This window comes from Equus asinus, chromosome 23 (genome assembly GCF_041296235.1).
Source record: "Equus asinus isolate D_3611 breed Donkey chromosome 23, EquAss-T2T_v2, whole genome shotgun sequence".
NCBI lineage: Eukaryota > Metazoa > Chordata > Mammalia > Perissodactyla > Equidae > Equus > Equus asinus.
Genome location: NC_091812.1, coordinates 61,825,316 through 61,849,589, shown reverse-complemented (window position 1 = coordinate 61,849,589; position 24,274 = coordinate 61,825,316). Strand labels below are relative to the sequence as shown.

The 24,274-nt window shown below is 45.2% G+C and overlaps 1 protein-coding gene across 3 annotated transcripts in view; it reads right to left on the bottom strand.

Moving 5' to 3' along the window:
* The window catches only part of ACO1 (aconitase 1), a 59,739-nt gene extending 47,960 nt beyond the window's left edge, over nt 1-11,779 (bottom strand). For 2 of the 3 annotated variants that reach the window (XM_070495567.1, XM_044756536.2), the window contains exons 1-2: nt 11,642-11,779; nt 7,550-7,660 (exon numbers count right to left, since the gene is read on the bottom strand). The gene's annotated coding sequence lies outside the window, so the exon portion shown is untranslated. Of the gene's footprint in view, nt 1-7,549; nt 7,661-7,772; nt 7,879-11,641 lie in introns of those variants that run through there. The other variant, XM_070495566.1, reaches the window with a different exon arrangement.
* Between the last annotated feature and the right edge of the window lie 12,495 nt (nt 11,780-24,274).

The window sequence follows — 24,274 nt, the reverse complement described above, 5'->3', positions numbered from 1 at the left end:
CTATGTATTTAGGAGAGCTAAAAACACACAAGAGTGGATTGTTTAAATCTATACCAACAACAGAAAGAGGTTTCTTCTGTATTTCCTGTGGTTTATCCAGCTCTCTTCCTCTCTTCTCTCACTTTCCTAAATACACCTGTCCTGAATTTTCGTCGCTTCCAGTTCCCTAGTCAAAACAATGTCAGCACATCTCTAGAGTTCACCTGGTTAGATCAGCTACATGTCACCTTTTTTCTGTTTAAAGAGAAAGTAATGGGTCCCACTCCCAAACTGACCGTTGTGTATCTATTCTGCATGCTACTTGTAAACAACTTTTTCTCAAAAATGAGATTCCAGAGATGTCTATGTAAGCATAAACAAGACCGAGGTCAGGACCGTCCAGGCCAGCAAACCGCCATGGCTTCTCCCCTTGGTTCTTGCACAAAACAGGGAGCCAGAAATATCAGTTCTCTGCTTTATTTGATGCAGATGCATCTGGGAATCTGGAATAATTAAATATTTCTGAATTTTCCCAGAGACCACATCACCTCTTTGATCCTCTAAGCTGTTTCATAAAAATAATTTAAAACAACACAAAAATCTCTTAAATGCAATATTTGTAACCAAAAGAATTTTGTAGGAGAGGCCATAAGAGCAATTGTTTATTTTGGGAGAGAATGAAAAAGAAAAAGAGTAGTGCAGGAGAGTCTTGGAGAAAAGAGTGGCTTTATAACAATTTAACCAAATCCATCAACACATTTTCCTTGAGTACTGTGGGGACCTGGAAATGGCCACCTCAAGATATGTCTCTTTGGCATCAGGATTATTTGAGGCTGATTGCTTTTGATAAACTGGAACAGGCAAGGAGGCTCTGAGGAATGGAATTTGCCCTTTATTAGGACACGTTTACATTTGTAAGGTAAATCTCTATCTGTAAAAGGTGCCTCCCTCTCTGTACCAGGAAGAAGAAAGGAGATGACCTTCTCTCCAAAAACTCTTAATCAATCCCAAAGGCAAGGACTTAAATCTGCATTTTATTGTGCTTGTTTGGTAACCTCCTGTAACTGACTTCCCTCCCCCTCCCAACTTTGGCATTTCTTTAAGGATTAAGCCTCTTTCCTTAGGCTAGGAACTGATTGCTGAGCTCACCTGTGACCACCCAGCTGCAGACGATAGACTTGCCTCCTGCTACACCCACCGAGATAGCAGACCATTACCTGCTGTGTCCATCAAGCACTGTGCCGACAGGGCAATCTTGTGACTCTTGTGGGAGGGACATTTCAATCACATGTGAAAAACCCCGTTTGGGGGTATATAACCACTCTGTGCACCCCACTTCTTTGGTGCCCTTTCTTCCTTCGGGAAGAAAGGCCCCGGGCCATGGTTCCTCATAAAGCTTTTTTAAATTTTCTCTTGCTAGTCTGTCTCATGTGAGTTTAATTCGTTCTCTGGCCAGACGAACCCCCATTTGGGGAGAGGAAATGTCTTTCTCCCCTACAGTACTAATTATATGAGAGGTGCACTTTATGCTATAAAATGAAAAGCTATGCTGTCACACAAAACTTGTCTCTTTTTGCTAAATTTTTATATTATCAGCGTGTTTTCACTTATTCATCTGTTTTGTCCGGGACAACTGACCAGAATGCTCCACGTATATTCCTAGATTTTTTAAAAGAGATGTAACAGTTTTCAAGTGATTTGATTTCATTTTGAACAAGCTACATAACCTTCCTGTGCCTCAGTTTCCTAATCTGTAACATCAGGTTAGTCGATGATCTAAAACGTCCCTTCTGAGTGAAAAAATTCTATGATTCATTCGTTCATTTATTCAACACATGCTCACGTTAACCGTCTACATGGTCCTAAAACAGGAACTGTTTTAGGTCCTGGGGATACACCAGGAACAAAACTGACAAAGTCCCTGCCTTCATGGTGCTTCCATGAGGATGGAGGGAAATAGTGGAGGGAGACAGACTAAACAATAAATAAATATACAAACAGAACATCAGACAGTGACCAGCTCTGTGGATAAAGCAGGATGGCGGCAGTAGGAAGTGTTGAAACCATGAAGGGTGTCGGTAGGTCAAAGAAGGCCTCATTGATCTGGAGCCACTTGAGCAGAGCCTTGAAGGAAGTGAGGAGATAAGTTGCTTACAATCTGGAGGAGGGGTAAAGTCATGTGCAAAGGCCCTGAGGTGGGTCTGAGGAAGGCAAGGAGGCACAGCAGAGTGAGTGAGGACAAAAAAGGAGGAGACGAGGTGGGGAGATAGCAGAGTCAGCCCCTGTAGGAATTTGGACTACAGACAAACTACAAAGTACTCTCTTAGCTTCACACTGGGTCTAAGTCATAGACTTCCAACATCAGAATTTGTCAGTTTGGTAAGAAATTAACTCGTAATGTGGAAATATTAGATTGCTTCTAAAAAGTGGCTACTGCCTGAAAACGAACCCTACTCTTTCCCTGAACTTCATTATTAAGTAACCCTGGGCATTTCCAGGACGTATCACAAAAATCACCATGACTCACTCGGCAGATGCGCACAGTCACTGCCAAAGGATTGGGGATGAGGCCCTGGCCCCTGCATGGTCTGATTGACAGGCCCTGCTCTTTACTTTCTGGCCAGGAAGTAAAGCCCTGACTCTTTAAGTCTCCAGTTCTAGCCTCGCTGTCCAAGATAGCACAATGTCACATGCAATTCCCAAAGGAGACAGACTCACGTGACACATCCTTTAAGCTCATTTTAAATTAACTGCAGTAGCACAAACTCAAAAGCACTGACATAGTCATTTTTATTTTTTGGTCTCAATGTGGGCTAATCTAAGTGCAGTTTCACAGAAAAGTCTAGGTGAACTTCAGAACTGTAATTCCAGAGAGGCACTGAGAAAAGAAAGCCATCGTGGGGCCACGAAAACGTTGGATGGAAAGTAAAGACGCCGGGCAGAGCTCCTCACAACCAGGTGTCCTGCCCGGCCCCTTCTCCCGACCTCAGCCTCTCCTCATCGAGGTCAGTCCTCAGCCTTTTCTGGGAATGGGGGTCCCCCGCCCTGCCGCAACCCACCGTCTCTGGTGGAGCTTCAAAAATGACACGTGCGGAGACCTCAGCCAATCCAACTGCATCTAGGTCTCGGGAGCAGGAGGAGTGGAGGGGGCGGGCACTTGTAGCTCTTTTTTTTTTTTTTTTTAAGATTTTATTTTTTTCCTTTTTCTCCCCAAAGCCCCCAAGTACATAGTTGTATATTCTTCGTTGTGGGTCCTTCTAGTTGTGGCATGTGGGACGCTGCCTCAACGTGGTCCGCAGAAAGGTTCCGATCTATCCTGAAGACAAGGATAGATCCACCTTGAACCACCTGGCACCATGAAAGGATTCTAAGCTGGAATCTTCAAGACCTCATTTGATTTTCAGAGATCACTCAGGTCGGGGTGGAGGCTGACTCAGGGGAAGGATGCTAGACTGGTGTCAGGGAGGCAGGTTATGGTGCTATTACAGGTCAGAAAAAGAGGGTGGAGGCAGTAAACCCCAGGGAGCGTTAGGAAAGTAGAAGGGACTGAGGGTGGCTGGGGAGGATGGAGAGGTCTAGGATAGCTCCTGTGTTCCTCATCTGGGCAAACTGGCAGAGCCAATGACCGAAACGGGAATAGGATGTTGGCTTTAGATACGGTGAATCCGGGATGAAGATGCCCAGCAGGCAGCAGCACAGGTGGGCCTGGAGCTCAGGAGGTCTGAGCAGAGACGGAAGTTCAGAAGAAGGGCAGTGGTGTGCATTACGCCTGGAGTGCTCCATCACTCCACGGGCACTGCAGCCTGGTGACACGTGCTGAGTGCCTGTGGATGCCAGCCACCTTGCCCACGTTGTCTAATAGGGTCCCGCAGCAACTCTGTGAGAAAGGCATCACCATCCCATTTGACACCAGGGCCCACTCTCTTGCACCCTGCTGCCTCCCAGTAGGCAGCACGTGTGACAGTATTTTACACTCATACAAAGACCTAGATTAACCAAATGGATTAAATCTCATTTTAAAACAGTCTTCACACTCTAAGGTATATAGGTGAGGACTAGATACTCAACCTCTACTTCCCCTAAAATATCCCTGATTTTTGCAAAATTTGTCTGATAGATAACTTTTAAAGAATGGGTTGATGTTAATAATCACCCCATACCAGTGTTTGGTATCACCAAATGATGATACCAACATCGCCAGCACTTAAAATGCAACTGATTCCTTATCTGAGCAAATAAGGGTTTTATGAAACATGCATCCTTAAAACCAATCCTGAGGCTGGTCTTGATCCCAGCACAATTATAGAACCGGACTTTTAGCATGTCTGCCTCGGCATAGCTCTTGCATATAACAACTGTCCACCATGATTTATTTACCTCTCCTCTTCTCAACCCTAAATTCCGACCTGGTGATCACAAGGAGGACACTTTCTCAGACTGATGCAAATTCTTCATGAACCATGCCCCAGCACATACTTTGCATTGTAATTTTACAATAGTGGTCATAAAGGATGATGGGGATAAGGAATAATTAAGTGCTTCATACACTTCAGTTTGAGCAACTGCCCAGGCAAGTCATCCTATCCAAAGATGGGCTTGCCCAGAGCTTTCCTTAGGTCAAGAGAACAGATTAAGCGAGAACCACACCAGCACGCGTGCACAGGGAGTCTTGCCAATCCATCAGGTGGATTACCTTGCACAGCAAAGACCAAAGCAGAGCATGAGGAATCCAAGAACCGATTAGTTCAGAGAGTGTGACGTTATTTTAGTGATTCTATGTATTAAGGGATACATACTTACCTCAAGAACCTGGTCTGTCTCCCACAGACGGAAAACGTAGCTTAGAGAGCTGGTTTCCTGTCTTTGCATGTTCGCAGCCTCTAATCCCAAAGCCCTTTAGTTTCCAAGCTACATTTACAATCACACTCTGCCTCTCACTGCAGTAGACAAGATTCGTTCTCTCTCCCTACACCTCAGTTCACTCGCTTCCAGACATAAGGGAACAGTGGCTACACCTCACTGCTCTGCCCAGCTCCCAAGGGCTGCTGTGATAATTAGTAACAGATGAAAGCGCAGTGCACGCTGGGAACTCTACATGCACCTGTGAGCTACCACTATTCATGAGATTGATATCAACGTACTTCATGGGCATCAGGACCTAAATGTAGCCTATTTCTTTTACTAAAGATTTAAATATACATTTTAAAACACAACGGATATTCTAAAATGCAGTCGTGGTCACTCTTATCTACTGGTGGAAAAAAGCATTCTAAAATCAGAGACGACCTAAAGACTCCAGACATACATGAAAAAATGATAACAGACCATAAAGAAAAATGTTTTCCTCAAAAAAGAAGTTGCCTTTTTACGTTGGCTCAAGTTGAAGATTTTTGTCATCACAATTCTTTCAAATCTTTTCAAATCTTGCAGGTGAGATGAAATGTTCTTGGTCCTAGGCAATATCTGAAATTTTTTCTTTTAATGTGATGCATTTCTTTTATAAAAAAAATTTTCCTCCAATGAACTTAATTGAGATTAACTTAGCATCTCTTTCTTGAGCATCTTTGCAGCACGCATTGCTAAGTACCACAGGAGACAGGGAGATTAGGAAAACACTCCTTGTTTCATAGCAAGAGACAATCTGTCTGGGAGACTAAGATGAGCACACAAATGACTATAATAATAAGGTCGTAAGAAAGGTCACGGGAAAGAGATAGCTGTAACTAGGGGATCCAGAAAGGTTTTCCAGAGGAGGAAAACCAGGAGGAGGAGAGTGGGAAGACTGATTCAGACTCAAAGGCAGGGAGAAAAGCAAACACAGGAGCAGAGAAGCAGGCAACAGAGCAAGCGTCCAAGGACCATTCAGTGGTTCTGCTGGGCGGACACTGGGGAAGACTAGTTTGTAGACGTTTGCTGCAGCAGGCAGTACATGCTTGCCACTAAAAACACACAACAGAGAACAATTCTTTGTTAATTTATACAGTTGGAGATGAAGATGCTAACTCCTGGAAGCGGGAGAAAGAAGTGAGTGAAGAAAGGTGTGGATGAAACCAGATTGGCCAAATGTTAACGTCCATTATTGCTGAAGCTGGGGGTTATACTCGTGTTTCTTTGCCTGTCTGAAACTTTCCAAAAACAACAGCTAAAAAAGAAATGCAGGCCAGTCCATCTGGCGAGATGGTCAGCTGATGGCTTCTCAGCTGATGGTACTAATCCCGTGAAGAACTGTCTAACCTCGGGCTCATATGCAGGGGGAGGCGGGGTCGAGGTTGGAGCCGACTCCACAGGGGAAGTAGATACGCACAGTGTGACAAAAGTCTGTCACTGGGCCCGTTTTCGCTTCCCCCTGCCTCTCACTCTGCCCTTGTGTCTCCACTTCCCACTGGGAGGACGGAGCAGCAGAGGTCTGCTACTAGGCAAATGGGTGGTACGTCAGTCTCAGAAAAAGGAAGGCGGCCGTGTTGTCCCCATGTACAAGTGACTGCAGGGGCTACTTTTGGTCATGTCAAATTTAATACCTGTCATATCAAACGTAATACTTGTTAAATACTTGCTAGAAAATATTGATAAGCAAAGTGAAGAAAGTTAAAAATCAACTGGACCCCCCCACCAAGAGAAAAGCCCTCAGCTTCTGGCATATCTGTTGCCTCTGTCCATGCACACACACACCCATACAGACATGCACACACTTCCTTTCCCCATAAAAATAGGGTCACAGGGAAGTGTTCTTGGGTAACATGCTTTTAAACTTAAAAACTGTACTTTATGACACTTCATGAAACAACCTTTTACACCCGTTTAAGGGCTGCATAATAGTCCATTAAGGAACATTTTGATCTGGTACTTTTAATCTCGGACATGGTCTTGAGTCAAATAATAATGTTTAATAAAACGTTGTGATCTCAGAGGGCTCTTTCTCAATATGATTTTGAGTTCATCTATACTAATTCAGAAGTGTGATGTGACCATTAAAGTAATTTGTTTTATTGGGGGAGCAGGGGCTGGTAACATTCTAACCAGAGAAATAATCCTATCTTTCTTTAAAAAGTATAGGTTGTTGAGGTTTGAGTTGTTTTCTTTGTTTTCAGGTTGTAAAAGCAAAACATGAATGTTGCAGGGCAGGCAGACTATGGTGTTAACAAAAAGTAACAAGTGAAACTTGCCTGCCTTCCTTCCACCCCATTCCACCGCCCAGAACTGGCTACTGTCAATAGCTTGGTATGTCTGTCTTCCAAACATTTACAAGGCTATTTTAAATACACGTCATCGCACTCCCACACAACTTAGGTACATATATAGATACACAAATAGGCATATACTGGTTTCCCTGCTATTTGACAGTAGAGCGTTATGAAACACTTCATAAGCTGAAATGGTGCAAAGCAAAGAAGAAATTACCATGAAATTACATGGGAAAAATTTTTGAGTGTTCCCAGACCCAAAAAATAACCTACCAAATAACACATAAAACCTAAGCTAACACTGGCATATGGTGAAAGGAGGAACAATATGACAAATACAAAGCCTATATGAAGTAGGAATCACGTCTGTACAGTGTAGCGCCACTTACCAGAATGGAGAAGACAGTGAGCACACTGGACGGCAGAGAGGTGGTGATGATGGTGATGATGGTGCGTTAGGCTGAGTGGCCGGAGGCTGGAGTGATGCGAGACACAGGAGACTGGGGTGGAGGAGAGAGAGGAAGAGGGTCATCTATCAACATCTCATCGTCACCTGAATCCACCAGGGCAGGCACGTCACTCATGTCTCCACCCCCTTCTACGTCTGCCTGCCTTGATGCGGAAGGTCGATTTCCTCATCCGCTGATGGGGAATGCTTGAAAGACCTCACTGCTCCTATGCTTGACGGCTTAGCTTCTATAACAGCTCACTGCAAAACAAATGCTGAACACTATTTTCGCCTTTTGCCTTTTTTCGTAAAAACGAAAATCACCTTTGGATTTCTTTCAGTTAGCGGAAGCAGGTACTACTAACGTAAGTCTTCCGTAAAGCGAAATTTCAGAGAGCGAGGGAAACCTGTACCCATCTGCATACATACTCACGATGTACATATACAGTTTATAATATTTACACATATAATGAGGATTTTCCTTCCTTTTTAAGCATTTCCTTTGTCTCTGTCCCTGGAATTGGAATAGCTATTAGAGACACTACTTATTTTTGCATAAGAACGCCCCAAATTCACACCCTTGGTTAGCCTGCAGGTCCATCCATCCTGGCAGAATGTCTGAGACGGCTCCAGAGAGGCAGCTGGGAATAAAGACCCCCACTTCACATCCGTGGTTGTGTCCTCAAAACTTCAACATACCTGGCCTTCCTTTAAACAACCTCCTGTGGATTCTTCTTGATTTGATTCCAAATCCTTGGCAGTTGCTATTTCCAGCTATCTTGGAGCATCAAGTCCCTGGTTGGTATTCATGCATAAAGTCCTGAAGAATCTCCTTTTCCATGAAACTACCTCCTTGAAGCCCAGGTCCTGTTCTGACATTCTAGGACAAGGGTCTGCAAACTACCACCTAGCACCTCTTGTGCAAATAAAGTTTTATTGGACCCCAGCTGTGCTCATTCATTTGCATCCTGTCTGTGGCTGCTTTCACACTGCGACAGCAGAGCTTAGTGTTTTAACAGAGCCCGTACAGCCCACAAAGCCTGATATACTGATTCCTGCCCCTTTACAGAAAAGTGTGCTGACCCATGCTCCAGCGGGTGCCAAATACAGTTTTTTTCTATCAAAAGTTTTGGAGGACTTGAATCACACACCCCGTATCCAGCGTTTCTGTCCAGAGTTTATTTTCTACTAAAACACAGACAAAAAGAAAGCACTGTGGCTCAGACAATAGCAATGATGTGCTGACAAATGTTTAACAACCTGCTCTCCGGGGAGGTGGGGGAAGCCCTGATTTACAGCATTTGCCTATTTCATGGTATAAATATTCCCATAATGGCTTATTTCAAGCTAAAAAATGCGATGCCACTGAACAAAGAATTGGGAAGAGATGCGCACAAACGCTAATACCAACCAGCTCCAGCAAACCACTGGCTCCTTGGGACATCTGAAATGTCCCCACTGGGACATCAATGGCCCAACCTTTCAGTTTAAAGACGAAGACACCGAGGCTCAGAGAGAGAAAGTGTCTTGCCCAAGACTGGCCCAGTGACTGGGACCAGGCTGGAGCATGTTTCCCTGCTTGGAGTCTGGCTGGGAGTTACTTCCTTCATACAAGGAGGAGCGAAGGAAGGATGGCAAATGAAGCTCTTTGCCAGGCACATGGTAATAAATGTGCACATTATCATCCCCTTCACAGTTTGGAACTCTGACTCCCTTAGCACGTGCTCTGAGGCCCGCGTCTGGTCGGGGCACTGTTCTTCACACAGGGCCATGTTGCATGTGAACATGCTGACAGCACTCTGTCTCGATCCACCAGCAGTTACCTCAGCTCCCAGACTGCGAGCTCCAGAAAGACAGGGACTTGCGTCTCACTACCCTGTGCCCACTACCTTCTGCAGCGTCCAGGACAGACCTGGGCGTGTGGTAAGCGGGTGGTCAGTAATGTCCACCGCAGGAAGGAAGGAACGAGACCTACCATCAAAGTGGAGTTTTACACAAAGAACACAGCCGGTGCTCAGAGGTTAGGGTTCTCCCCTTCTCCCACCTGTGGACAGTGCAACAACAGATGCAACATGCAAAGTATCAGTGTGGTTCAAGCTGCTTCATCAGAGCACCAGAGGCTCTGTGGATGGATGAACAAAAGGGAGCGCAGAGTTAGAGAATCATTTTCCTTTGGGGTATATATGGATGTACTTTCTATCTGGAACTTGTGTGCCGACAGAGCATGAAGCCAAGGAAATAATCCAGAGAGGGATCCCACCTACCACACACCACAATGCAGGACATTGCCTTCTAGTAAGGGCTGAGGAAGGACCCCTCACAGCAACAAACCTCTGAAAGTGGAAAGTGAAAGAGCACCAAGACTGGGGAATCATATTCCAATAAACTCAAGGTTACACAACTACAAATGAACCTGAGGAAAGGAAGGCAAAAGCATGCCTCCCCGTTCTTTTGGAAATAACTTCTTGACCACTTGGTAACTGTCACCTGAACCCCTACACACCTGGCACGGGATCCTCACAGGTTCTTCTCAGAGCCCGCAGGCCCTGTGTGCAACATCACTGCTGCTACCTGCATGCACAGTCAAGTGAGCTCTGCAGGCACAGAAACAAGGCAAGCCATCTGCGCACCCTGCCGAGTTTCCAGGAGGCCAGCAAGGCTCACGTTCGCTTATGTGAGGACCTAGTACTTGGTTTCCAAACGAGGTCAAGCTTGATCCCAAATACCAGAGGTACGCCATAGGGTGCTGTATGTTTCTACTCAGAGAAGGATCACGAACAAGGAACAGGCCCACTGAGTGGAGCCTCCAAAGCATTTCTTATACCAGCAGTTCTCAGTGTGGTGAAAGGGACCCCAGGGAGCCACAGGGTCAAACCACTTTCATAGTCATACCGAGATGCCCTCTGCCTTTTCACCCTCACGTGCCCAGGAGTACACAGTGGAGTTTTCCAGAGGCTACTTGACATGCGATATTGCAGCAGACTGAATGCAGAAGGAGATATAAAAATCCAGCTGCCTTCCATTAAACCTGACATTAAAGAGATTTGCAAAAACATAACACAATGCCACTTTTCTCAGTAACATCCTGTTTTGGAAAATATGATTATTTTCATAAATATATGTTCTGTGAGGTCTACTATTATTTTTAAATTAATTATTAGAGTAAAAATTTCTCAATTTTACTTATATATCATAAACATCAAAAGATGTAACCCACACAAACAAAAGCTCCTTACTATACTAACTTTTAAGAGTGTAAAGGGGTTTTCTGAGCACCCAAAAGTTTGAAAACTGCTGTCCTAGAGGCTGTCTCTGCCCGCCATGCAACACGCATGCCGTGAGGAGGGTCATGTATGATACAAGAAGGAAGATGCGCCCTTCTGACGTGCTGGCTGAACCAGGAACGGAGGCCCATGCTCCCCCTGGATCTCTGAATCAATCAGGGTGGGCTCTGTGCCCAACCTTTCCCCCGAGGCGTCTCTTTCCCCTCACGCATTTTCCCTTCCTCACTTGGTGTGCATTCTCCCACGTGCCTGCTCCTCAGTGAGGATTTCCCTGTGGCCAACCATGGCTTGGCGTGAGGACTCCCCCGCGCGGCCCGCACACCCTCCTGGGGCGAGGACGCCCCGGCGCAGCCCGCACACCCTCCTGGGGCAGGGACTCCCCCGCGTGGCCCGCACACCCTTCTGGGGCAGGGACTCCCCCGCGCGGCCCGCACACCCTCCTGGGGCAGGGACTCCCCCGCGTGGCCCGCACACCCTCCTGGGGCAGGGACTCTCCAGCGCGGCCCGCACACCCTCCTGGGGCAGGGACTCTCCAGCGCGGCCCGGGCTGGGCCGGGGCGGAGCGGTCAGGCCTCAGGAACTGGGGCCCGCGTCGCCTCGGCCTTGTCGGACCCCCCGCCCCGGCCCGCCCGCGCCTCGGCCCCGCGGAGGACGCCGCGCCGCTCCGGACAGGGCGCCGCGCTCAGCCCGCCGCGGGGACTGGAAGGAGTCACCGCGCTCAGCCCGCCGGGGGGACGGGGAGGACTCACCGCGGGCGCACGGCGGGGCTCCGACGGCGGCCGGCGGGCTGCGGGGCGCGCTCCCGTGCGCGGCGCGGGCCAGCCGCCGCCTCCGCGCTCCGCCCTCTGTCCCTGGGGCCATCGGCCGAGGGGCGGAGCAGGGACCGGCCGGCGTCTGCGCGGGCCCCCACCCCCGCCCGCTGGAGGGACTTCGCCCTGGGCCTGAGGGGACGGTCGCTAGGCGGTCAGCGGCAGGAAGCGGGCGAAGCCTCCCGCGCCCACGTCGGCGGGCCCCCGCCTGGACCCGGGGGGGAAGGGGCACTGCCGGCTCGCGCTGGACAGAGACCGAAGGGTGGGAGGACGCGCGGCGTTTGCAAATAACCGGCCCTCAGGGCAGCAGAGGCTCGGGGATCTGGCGGCTCCGGTACCCGAGGCCCCCGCGCCCCCGCGCCCTGCTCCCCGCCCTGCCTTCGCTGCTTGCACAGCGTGCCAAGTGCGCCTGGGGTCACGCAGACCTGCGAGGACGTCACCGGGTCCACGGTTACGAATGCAAAGTTTCTATGTGTAATTCTGTTTCTCTTTTCTTGTCCTTTTTTTTTTCACCGTGTAGCAGCACTTTACCACGCAGGCTGTCGGCGGTCGGAGTCAGAGAAATGCTGCGGGTTGACCCTGAGGGGGCCTTCCTCACAGGACCTGCTTTCCCTGGGTTGGTTGGAGTTGCGCCCTCTCAGGCAAGGTGCGTCCAAAGAAGTGATTAGATCTTTCTAGATGAAAGGTGGTGGGTGAGGTTTTCATGCTCAACTTGTATGGAAAGTTACTGTAGTTTGCTATCTTGAGTTTCTGAAAAACAGCTTACGGGCTGAACAACCAATAGCTAATACGAATAGCGACTGGGACGAATTACCCCGCTCCCACTCTGTGGGGCCCATGATTGGATCCTTACGTATGTTATTCACTTTGACTCTTCCAGCAGCCCTGTGAAATGAGGAATATTACTCTATTTTGCAGATATGAAATGTGCCAGAGCTGGGATTCAGTCCTCAGGCCTGGCTGACTCCCAAGCCCACAGTTTTCTCATTATGCTGCACTATAGGGTACAGCTTTCCCCTACTTATATTTAATTTTTAAATATAAAGGGTTATGCTTAATTTCAAAAGAGGGAATATTTACTATATTTCCAATATGGGACAGGACTTTCTTCCCAGCCACCTCCTAAATTCCTTCCATTCACATTCATTGAAAGAACTTTCCTTGAGTGTCCACCAAATGCCAGAGATTCACCACGAACCCTGAAAAATAATAATACGAACGTCCCCTTGGAAGTTAGAGAGAGCATAGGGAAGGCAGGAGTGGGTGGAAGGCTGGATGGGGGGAGAGAATATATCCAGCTAAATTTTGATTCTTCCCGAGGCAGCCTTTCAGCAAGTAAAACTTCTTAATGTTCAATGATAACATACATATAAGTTGAGAATTAATAATCCTTGACAGAAAATAATTAAATCAGAACTATAAAGGGAATTGAGATTTCTTAGTTAACACTGGCCAAAAAATATGAAGGAAAAGCCAAAGCAATGCTGAGAAAAAAGAACAAAGCTGGAGGTATCACAATTCGCTAATTTTTTTTTTTTAAGATTGGCCCTGAGTTAACATCTGTTGCCAGTCTTCCTCTTTTTTTTTTCTCCCCAAAGCCCCAGTACATAGTTGTATATCGTAGCTGTATGTCATTCTAGTTCTTCTATGTGGCATGCGGCCTCAGCATGGTTTGATGATCGGTGCTAGGTCCGTGCCCAGGATCCGAACCACTGAAGTAGAATGTGCAAATTTAACCACTACACCACCGGGGTGGCCCCCTGATTTTAAAATATACTGCAAAACTATAGTAATCAAAACAGCACTGTAATAAAAAACTGGCACAAAAACAGACACATAGATCAACAGAACAGAATTGAAAGCCCAGAAATAAACCCATGCATCGACAGACAGCTAATTTTCCACAAAGGAGCCAAGAACATACAATGGAGGAAGGAAAGTCTCTTCAATAAATGGTGTTGGGAAAACTGGACAGCCACATGCAAAAGAATGAAAGTAGATCGTTATCTTACACCATACACAAAAATTAACTCAAAATGAATCAAAGACTTGACATAAGACCTGAAACCATAAAAATTCTAGAAGAAAATGTAGGCAGTACCATCTTTGACATCAGTCTTAGCAACATCTTTTCAAATACCGTGTCTCACCAGGTCAGGGAAACAAAAGAAAAAATAAAATAGGACTACATCAAACTAAAAAACTTCTGCACAGCAAAGGAAATCATCAACAAAACGAAAAGACCACCTAACAATTGGGAGAAGATATTTGCAAACTTTATGTCTGATAGGGGTTAATGTCCAAAGTATATGAAGTACTCATACATCTCAACAGCAAAGAAACAAACAACGTGTTACGCTCCGAGGAATGCCTCATTATCTTCTACACTGACTTCAGTTACTTGTGTAGACTGGACTTTCTCCGTTTATAGAAAGGTCCTAAAAACAAGGCCCCATTAACTCTGTGTCATGCTTTGTAATCACCGTGCAGTTTCACATGTATTATTTAATAGAAAGGAAGTGGTGTAAGAGAAAGGCAGTCTTACACAATGGTTCTCAAACCTCGAGGTGCACTGAAACACAGTCCTATGCAGTACTCTTGGAGATACTGAGCTTGAGGGTCTGACCACTCTTGCAGGAACACCAGTGGTGGTTCCCAAACGGGGTGTTTCTTAGAATCACAAGAGAGCACTTACTAAGAATCCAGCCTCCTGTGTCCCCCACCTCCTAGAATGTCTGATTCATTAGGTCAGGGGTGGGATCTGTGCTCAGAGTTTGAGGAATCGAAATACTAAGGGTGATTCTACTCTAGCATGTCCACAGGTTGGCACCAGGGAGCTGCTGCCTGGAAATACACACTCCATGAGGGTAGGACCATGCCAGCTTGTTCATCACCCCTAACACAAAGCCTGGCACACAGTAGGTGCACAGTACCAGTTTGTTGACTGACTGACTGTCGGTTTCTTTCTGCCCCCTGCTCTATTGTTTCCTCTTGGCCTGGGTGCTGTTCAGCCTTCTCTAGTGTGGCCCAGGTGGGAGATACCTGTATGGCAATGAGTGACGTATAAGGAGGTCCTTCCAGGAATTCTTGTTGGAGGAACTCTAGAATACCTCAGTTCATCACTGACTGTGGGTCTTCCTCATACCAGAGGAAATTGGAAATAAATGTTTTCTGTTCTTCTTTTAAAAAAAGTTATATTCGTAATAAAGAAAGGCTGTTCTTAGGCTCATCTTGGCCCCCCACAAATATTCAACTGCTACTCCCTCCACATCTGTCATATTCTTAATTTTTGTGCTCTCTTTCTTACCTCCTGAGTGCCTGAATCCCTGAGCGGCCTTCCAGGGAACCAGGAACCCCTGGCCACCTGTTTTACATTTAGGCACTGTTCCCCTCAACATAGCTAAGAATAAAAGCCAAATGTGATAAATGTCCCAATGAATCTTGAGGCTGGTGACATTGTTGCCATTTCCCATGAGGAAACAGAGATTCAGGGTGGTTACGTCACTTGCTCAGGTCACATCGCTCATAGATGGCGATGCTGGGGTTCAAGCAAAGGCTGATCTAGCTCCAGGGTTTGTGCTTTCAACCTCTATGCAATCAACTATCATTTTACTTGAATGAAAATTATTGAGTACTCTGAGTTTATAAATTATTCTTTGCAGAAAACGAGAAAAACTTAAATGTTCTAGGAGGGGAGTTTGGTCTATCACCGCATAGTCTCGAGTTCCTTAGTCACTTCTTTTCAGGGCTTCTTGTCCCTGATGATAGCACAGGGGTCCCTGCTGCAGCCCTGTAATGCAGGTGCACACAGGTAAAGATGCTCCTCATCCTGGGAGATGGAGGTGTTGGAAATCAGGAGCAATAATGTCGTTGTTTGGAGGCTGCTGCTACTCACTTATTTAATATTTTCCCCAAGAATATGCTTTGAAAACATTGAAAAATAACAGTTAAAAAATAGCAAAGTTGTCATTGATTGGACTCACTTCCATGTCCAGTTTATGAAGAGACTGCTTTCACATATTAATTTAACGACTTTTTACAAATCTTACTGTAGCCTCTGTGTCTCTTATGCTCTTTCCCATCCTTTGGTTTCTTTGTCCTTCATTCTGGATACTTCTTTCAGACCTGTCTTCTGGTTACTATAAAAGCAGTGGATTCCCCAAGCTCACTTTTCCTCAGCTTCAGAGCAAACTCACTAAATGCGTAGCATCCGCCTGGGCCTCTACCTGGTGTCCCCAAGGGGAACCGATACAACATTATTTTCATGCTACTTGCTGATTGTGAGTAATAGAGTACTTTATCTCTAACCCAAGAATCTTGTATCTTCTTCCAACGTCCATGGAACAGTAATAGGCTAAATTATTATCTTGTGTAGGGTAAAATCTCAGAGCCTGACAGTTTTGGTGACAAGATGGGATGCTGGCAGAGACATGTCTTTTTGGGAGATCCCCTGGGCTGTGTTAGTGGATATGAGAAGACTCTCTAGGATCCAGTCGCGAATGCTCTCACCCAAGTCATGAGCAAGGGGCAGAGTGAGGGTCCCCCTGTTAATGAGTGTTTAGAGGCTAAGTGGCAAGAGGCAGGATTGAAACAATCCACCCAAATGATGTTTTGGTTGGGCTCACTGTCTTCAAGAACAGGAGGTAAAAGGGCTGTTGTATGGCACTTGGGCAGTGAAAATAGGGTAGCCAAAAGTGTTTGTAGCTGCTGAGTCAGGGGATCCCCAAAGCTTAAATAAATGACATCAGCAATAAGGAGACAGAGCTTCAGGTGGACCAAAAATAGATGTTCATTTGGATGAGCCCAAGCTGCTGGTAGCTGCCTGAAACTGAAAGTTGATGCAAAGCCTTGCTTACTGGAGTGGAATTGCTCTGTCCCTATATACCTCTTGACTCCCCCCTTCCCCCACACTCCAACTTCAGCTGCTTTATGGAAAAAGCTGAGTATGCTTGGGGAACTTCACGGAGGGGAGAAACTCAGATATTTTTAGCTTTGTTGTATATAGGTGCCCAGGTCACAATCCCACCCAGCTAGTTGGGGGTGCTGGATGCACAGGTGAATAAAGGCAGTGAGGATTGTGGGGGAAGCTGCAGTAATGGGTGCAGAGGAACTGGTTTCGAGCCTGGCTTGAAGAGATAAAGGATAAAAAAGCCATCCTTCACAGCCTGTCTCCTCTCCCTCCATCTGCATCCCTCTCACTTTTCTGGACTTCCATCAGCTGTAGCCCCTGTTAGACTTCTTGGTCCACTGGTCCATGTTCCCATAGAGTGTGGTTCTCAACTAAAGTGATTTAGCAGCCCCCCCCCCCCCCCCCCCGGGCCCCCACGGAGCATTTGACAATGTCTGGAGACAACTTTGATTGTCATGACTGGAGGAAGGTGGAGTGTTCTCCTTGCAACTAGAAACAGTAGAAGTGCTAGATAGTAGGAGTAGAAGCAAGGATGCTGCTAAATGTCTTAACAGTGCACAGGACGCCTCCCAGACAAACAGCTATCCAGACCAAAATGTCACTAATACCAAGGTTGAGAAGCCCTGCTGTAGGGAGGAAAAGCATCCAAAATTCAACTGAAAGGGTTTGGGCAACATTTTCTGTGAAGAAGGAAAATTAAAGTGACCTTGTAGGGAGGACCTTTTGGGCAGATTCAGTTACTATTGGGTCTTTCATTGTTGAACATGCGTTGATGTTTATGTTGTACGTGCTGCTATCGTGAATGCCCGTGACGTCCAGGACGGATTCTTCCACTCGGCGACTGTGGCGGGTGGAGAGGTAATCTCTGTCCTCTTCCTGGGGGTCTAGAAAAGGAATATAAAATCTGAGAAGAAATGGAAGTCATGGCTTTAGTTAAAGACTTACTGGTTGCAGAATGCAGAGGCAGTTTCCTGGTACAACATCGCCACCTGCCTGATGCGGGCATCAAGTACACCTCTTTTAAAATGGGGGCTGGCTATTGACCTGTTGACCAGCTTTTGTTGGCCTCTCCCATGGAGGCCTTGTGACTCTGTAGTCTGATGTCCTCATTTTGGGGTGGGTCAACTCAGACTTGACAACTAATAAGGAAAAGGCCCAATATACCTCGCTTGTCAAATGGAAGATTGGATATTCAAGGACGCAGTGGCCTGGCTCCAGCAGCATCTCAGGTTATATGAAAAAGTGGCAGCTACTGCCTTGGGGAAACTTTATTGGCATTATACTGCCTGAAGTAAAGCCACTGGCTCAGTGGGGCCCTCACTTCCAGAGGTTCGCCTTAATGCCTGGGCCAGGCTTACTGATGGTCTGGCTGAGTTGAAACCTGTTCCTGTCCATGGGGCTGCTGCAGCCGTTCAACTGAAAATTGGTGTGGTTGTCCACTCAGAACTCACTGGGCAGAACTCAAGGTCATTCTCATGACCCTGGCCAATACATCCTACGGTGAAACATACTTTTTACTGACTCTTGGGCCAATGACTTAGCTGTGTGGTCCGCTATCTGGTCTGCCACTCGGAAGACTATAGACTCATAGATTAAACCACCCTGGCACGTGTGATGGGAACACCTTAGACCCCAGAGGTACAAGGGTGCAGGCAATTAATAATCTCTTTGTTGTCTAGATTGAACACTGCCACTTGAGTCAAACAGCAGCTGCAGCTGACAATCTGTGAACATGGCTGACCCTGAATTATTCTCCAGTGCTGACGCCATCAATAGCAGCTCTCGACATGGAGCTCCTTTAAACAGGTACAAACACAGGGACTGGCACAACCTCGTTTCACTCTGTCTGTTACAAATTCACTTGCTTCTTTGATGCTTGAGAGGTCTTGGGTTATGCGATGTATGGAAAAGGAGGCTGCAACCACTCAGTGACACTGCCTGTGGGACATAGCCAAATGAATATAATGCTGATCCAAATCAAATTTAATGACAAATCCTGATAGAAGTTACCTGCTTGGGTTCTATGTTTGTGTATGGCTGGAAATGGGTCATGGAATGTCTCTCCACTGGGGATGCAGTTTGTTTTATGGTCCACCTCTTGCCTCCTGTAATTATTAGCAATGACCCTAAAGATCAGCAGGTCAGCGTAAACTCCCTTGTATGGGTTGTAATGGATAATGGACCAGCCTTAGACTAGACTACATCCTGATTGTCTGAAATAAAGTCCCTTGGTCTCCCCTGGGACAGGTGTCTGAGTCCAGAACCCTGAAAGGTGTATTTGAGGTCAATCCTGCAGGTTAACTTCATCTTGTTGTTTGGAGTCCTGTTGATAGTAGCTTTAATTAAATGCTGTATGAGACAAGTTTAGACAGATTCAGTTCTAGACTCTGTTGGTTGAATTAATCAAAGCAGCCAACAGAGTGACATACTTTTGTGAAAGTCGGCCAGAAGCCAAGACCTGTGGGGACAATGGGTGGATTGGTGGGGAAGGCAGTCTTCCCTGGGCCCTGAGCATTGCTGCACATTTTTGCTGCATATGCCAAGAATGCAAGGTCCTGCCTGCTCTTTACTGACGCCACTCCTCAGGGTTATGTTTACAGTGAACAAACTTGAGGGTTGAAATTATCTAAAGTCGGGCATTTGAAGGTATAGATGGTACAATATTGTCTAAGAATTTATAATTGTTGAATCTGGGTCATGGTAGAAAAGTGGTGAATTTCCGAGCTCAGCATTCCTCATCTACGACTCAAATCCACGTATTACGTTACATTCTTTTGGGCCCCTGCACATCACCGCCATGGGACCTGGGGCAAGGACTTAATGCGCATGCTGCTTGCTGTGCCATGAGTAATAAAGTCTTTTTCTGTGACCCAGGAGTCTTGTGTCTTCTGCCAATACTGATAAAACAATAACAGGCTCTTATTAGCTTGTAAGAAGGGTAAAATCCCAAACCCTGAGAGATACCTGTGTTGATTTTGGGGGCTGGAGGGTGGGGGGTGCTATGGTGTTTGGTTGAAGTCACCAGGCACAAATTTAGTTGTGTAATTTTGTTTTTACATTGAGGAAAAAATTCAGTTTATTGAACTTGTCTTGTAACTTAACCAAATTTTGCCAGGCTGGAAATGTAAAACTTTTCTATTTAGTCACTTCTTAAGCTTTATTTAAAAATTTTTAAGTTATGAACAATCTTAGTCATTTACAAAAGTAGATAGATTAGTATACTGAGCTCCCATATAGACACCACTCAGCTTCAGTTATCAACTCATGGCTAATCTTGTCATTTCTGTTTGCCTCCCTTCCTTGATTACTTTGAAGCACATTTATAAAATTCTATAATTTCATTTGTAATGTGTTCTATTTTAGAATCATTGCCTTGACCTTGCTTTGTTTTATAGTGTGTATTCGTATTTCTCAAGAGCTAGTTTGTGAACATAGGATAAATTGCTCCATTAATAATATTTTTTAAAAAAGCATTGCAATTCTCCCTTTCCTCCAGCCCAGAAATATTTTGGAGGCAAACAAAGCTGTACAAAGTTGCAAATGTGTAGCCTTAAGTTCTGTTGTTATTTTTTAAAAAATAGAAAAGTTAGAAAATAAACTAAAGAAAATATAAATTAGTAAACAGAAAATATTAATGAATTATAAAATATGTATTGACTAATTCTGAGAACTTTGAAAAAATATAAATAAAACATGTGAATCTCTGACAAATTAAAAATGGGGCAAAATATGCAAACATTCATTGAGATATGTAACTATAAATATGGATGTTAAAATAATTTAATACAGTGAAATACTCTATGTGAATAATTTTGAAACCCATAAAGAGACAGAAATTTCTGACATATGTATATGAAACTTATATCAGTTTAGCTTCCACACCTCAGAGATTTGGCTGATTTTGGTTCAAATGTCACTGCTATTTGCTTGTGACAATCCAAAGACCTTCTCATGCTTTGAGATTTTATGATTTCTCCATATTTTTCTAAGCATCCACACTCCTGCATCCATGTAGGCTGTCCTTATTTTCCCAGCAATGTCAAAGATGGGTCAACCTGCCCCTTTTCCATTTTCCATATGGAAACCACTCAAACCACAGCAAGACACCAGAGCCTGTGTTGGTCAACTATTTCCAAAATATCTTAAAATATCCCATCTGTGTTCAAATTTCCCCAACTGTCTCATAAAAAATTTTAAACAATTAGCTTGTCTAAATCAAACCCATAACCTTTTCTCTGTTAATTTACTGATTTACACACTCTCTTTTTTTCTTGCAGTTTACTTGTTGAAGAAATAATTGTTCATCCTGTAGTGTTCTATCGCCTGAATTTTGCTAATTGCGTCTCCATGATGTCATTTTATATGTTCTTCGGTCCCCTGGAAATCAGTACATGTATCTTGCACCTTGACTAGACTATAGTTCCATGTTTTGCATGGGAATACTTCATAGATGTTGTTGTGTACTTTTATCAGGAGGTACGTAATATCTGGTTGTCTCTTTTTTGTGTGATGTGAGTGGGCATTGAGAATCATTGCCTAGACTCATTCATCCTTAGGGATTGCAAATGAAGATATTCTCATGGAATCTCTTCAGGTTGGCTCCTGAGTCCTTTTGTTATAACACAGCTGTCCCGGATAGCTTTCAGGCTTTCCTCATTCACTCACTTTGTTCATTTTCTGCTCTGGACTGAGAACCTGTCATTTCTCAAGGAAGCCTGGTTCCTCTTGGTAGGAAATGGTATTTGAGACCATAATCTGGGCACTAGGGGTGCTCATTGCTATTGGGTTGACCTTTGAAGAAACAATGCCCTTTCAGTGGATAGAATTTTTGTTTGTTTATGAAAGACATCATTTTTAAAAATTTAATTTTATCTATGATTATGTAAATTATATTTATGGTTTCAAAGTTGTGATATTGTGATTTGTCATAAGAAATATATAGTTGGTCTTCATCCTGTTTCTGGCACAGAGCTCCTAAAACTCTTGGAATTTCCTGAGTGATAAGAGGGGTAAGAGTGTCTTTTGTTCTGTTAATGAGGTGACTTTTGGAAAGTGCCTAAGGATGGGGCTGGTTGCCAGAGGAGCTAACCATGTGATTATGGTTGGAAATTTCAGAGGGGCTGGAGGTTGAATCGTCAATAGCCAAAGATTTAATCAGTCAGGGCTATGTAATGAAGTCTCTATAAAACCCCAAAAGGACAGGGCTCAGAGAGCTTCCAGGTTGGTGAAGATGTGGAGATTTAGGGAGAGTAATGTACCTGAAGAGGGCATGGAAGCTCAACACCCTCCCCCCGTACCTTGCCCTGTGCATTTCTTCCTTCTGGGCTGTTCCTGAGTTATGTCTTTTTATAATAAACTGGTAATCTAGTAAGTAAAATGTTTCTCTGAATTCTCCGAGCCACTCTAGCAAATTAATTGAATGCAAGGAGGGAGTTGCTGGAACCTCCAGTCTCTAGCCAGTTGGTCAGAAGCAGAGTTGATAACTTGGACTTGGGACTGGTGTCTGAAGTGTGTGTGTGTGGGGGCAGTCTTGTAGGACTGAGCCCTTAACCTCCAGGTAGATAGTGTCAGAATTGAGTTAAATTGTAGGACGCCCAGCTGGTGTCGGAGAATTGCTTGTTGGTGGTGGGAACCCTCCCCACCCACATGTTGGAATTGGTGGCCAGACCTTTAAAAATTTAATCTGTAAAACAGGGTATATTCAGAGAAGTCTAACTTTCATCCTAATCTTCAACCTATTCTTTCCTACCTCCAGTAGGTATCTTATTTTTTGTTTATCTTTCAATTCAATTTAATGAAATCAGATATGTGAATATGCTTTTATTCTTCATTTTCTTAGACATGTAGCAGCATCCTACATACATTTTCTCCTCCTTGTTTTTTTGCCTAACCATATATCATGGAAATCACTCCATAGCAGCATATAGAGCCTTTTCCCATCCCTTTTTGTGACTTTGTAATACTCTATTATGTGCATGTACCATTGATAGACATTTTCGTTTTCAATCTTTGCTATTATAAATAGTGTTATCTTTGCTATTATAAATAGTGCTTCAAAGAAAATCCTAGATGGTGTATCTTTTTGCATAGGGTACTAGCTGTGGTATTGTTGGGTCAAAGGGTAAATCCATGTCATTTTTGGTAGATATCACCAAATTCCTTTTTGTATTAGTTAGGGTCTGCAGTCGACTGAATGTGCCCCGCCCCCCCCCTTCATATGTTGAATTACTGACATCTTGGGGGGTAGACTTTGGGAAGGGTTAGGTCATGATGGTGGAGGCCATGTGAGCGAGATCAGTGACCTTCTAAGAAGAGATTCTCGAGCTCGTTCGTCTCTTTCTGCTGTGTAAAGATACAACGTTAGCAGTCTGCAGTCTGGAAAAACTCTGGCCAGAACGCAACCATGCTGGCACCTTCATCGTGAACTTCCAGCCTCCAGAGCTGTTAGAAAACAGAGTTTGTGGTTTAAGCCACCCTGTCCAGGGTTACTTGTGATAGCAGCCCACACTAAGGCAAGGTCGGACTTGGAAACAGAAACCACATCAGTTATCTGAACCAAAACAATTGAATGTAAAGAATTGTTTGCTAGGTAGTGTTATTAATTGCTGGACGGGTAGAAAGAGGACTTGGAGGTATCAAAAAGGCAGCAAGTGTAGGAAGCCGGCACCAGCCCTCAGCTGAGTAAACTTCCAGGAGGGCCCATGACACTGCAGCTCAGACCTCTGAGGAGACGGTACCGCTGGACCGCGGCTGGTGGTTCTGAGTTTGAAGTGGGGAGCCCTGTGGGCCTGGGACCCAGACCTTGAAGAAGGAGGTGGCCAGCTGATTCTGGTGGGGGACAGGGTTTTGCAAGTCTGGGGAAAACTGAAAACTGAACTTGGCCGCTTCTATGGGAAGGTGCTCCCGGCAGGGCGACAAGCACGGCAGGGCTGACTCCTGGGAACTGCAGGCAGACAGGAAGCCCCAGCAGATGGGAAGGAGCAGGTCCCTCCGTCCTCCTCTGGCCTCTCAGGCTCCCTCTGGTGCCCCTGTTGACACATCCTAGCTTAGAGCCACCGGACAAAACAGGTCCTGGCCGCAGCATCAAAAAGCAGAGTATAGGAGGATAGATTTGGAGCCGAGAGGCAACAATTTAATCACCTCCATAGGCGCAGGTGTGGGAGAGCTGTTACAAATCTCTGCCACCAGGTGGTTCACCACGGCTTTGGCAATAGATTACTTTGTCAAACTTTTAGATTTTTGCTATCAGATGGTTCTTGTAAACACTGGGTCATTATCATCCTTTATAAACTGTTCTAAAGCATAGAAAAAGATGGAAGATACAGTCGTTCTTACTGCTTTTATGCTTATCATATGTAATAGCTTTAATGATGCTTGTAAAACACTACAGCTATACAGAAACACAGCTGACACAGACTAATGAACAACTCCACGGCCAAGGATGAAATGACTGTGCCAGACAGCCTAAACCGTCTGTTGGCAAAAGAGAACAGTGGGGTCCTCACTGTGTTCCTAATAAGCAAAATAAAGAATCTCCTGTATTCTTATCTCTTTGAGTTTTGGTTTGTCCTGCTCAGATGCAAGCCTAGAACAGCTTTTGCTTTAAAACAAGGCTCTTTATTTAAAAGTTCTTATTCCTTACTTATTTTAATATTACCTACGTA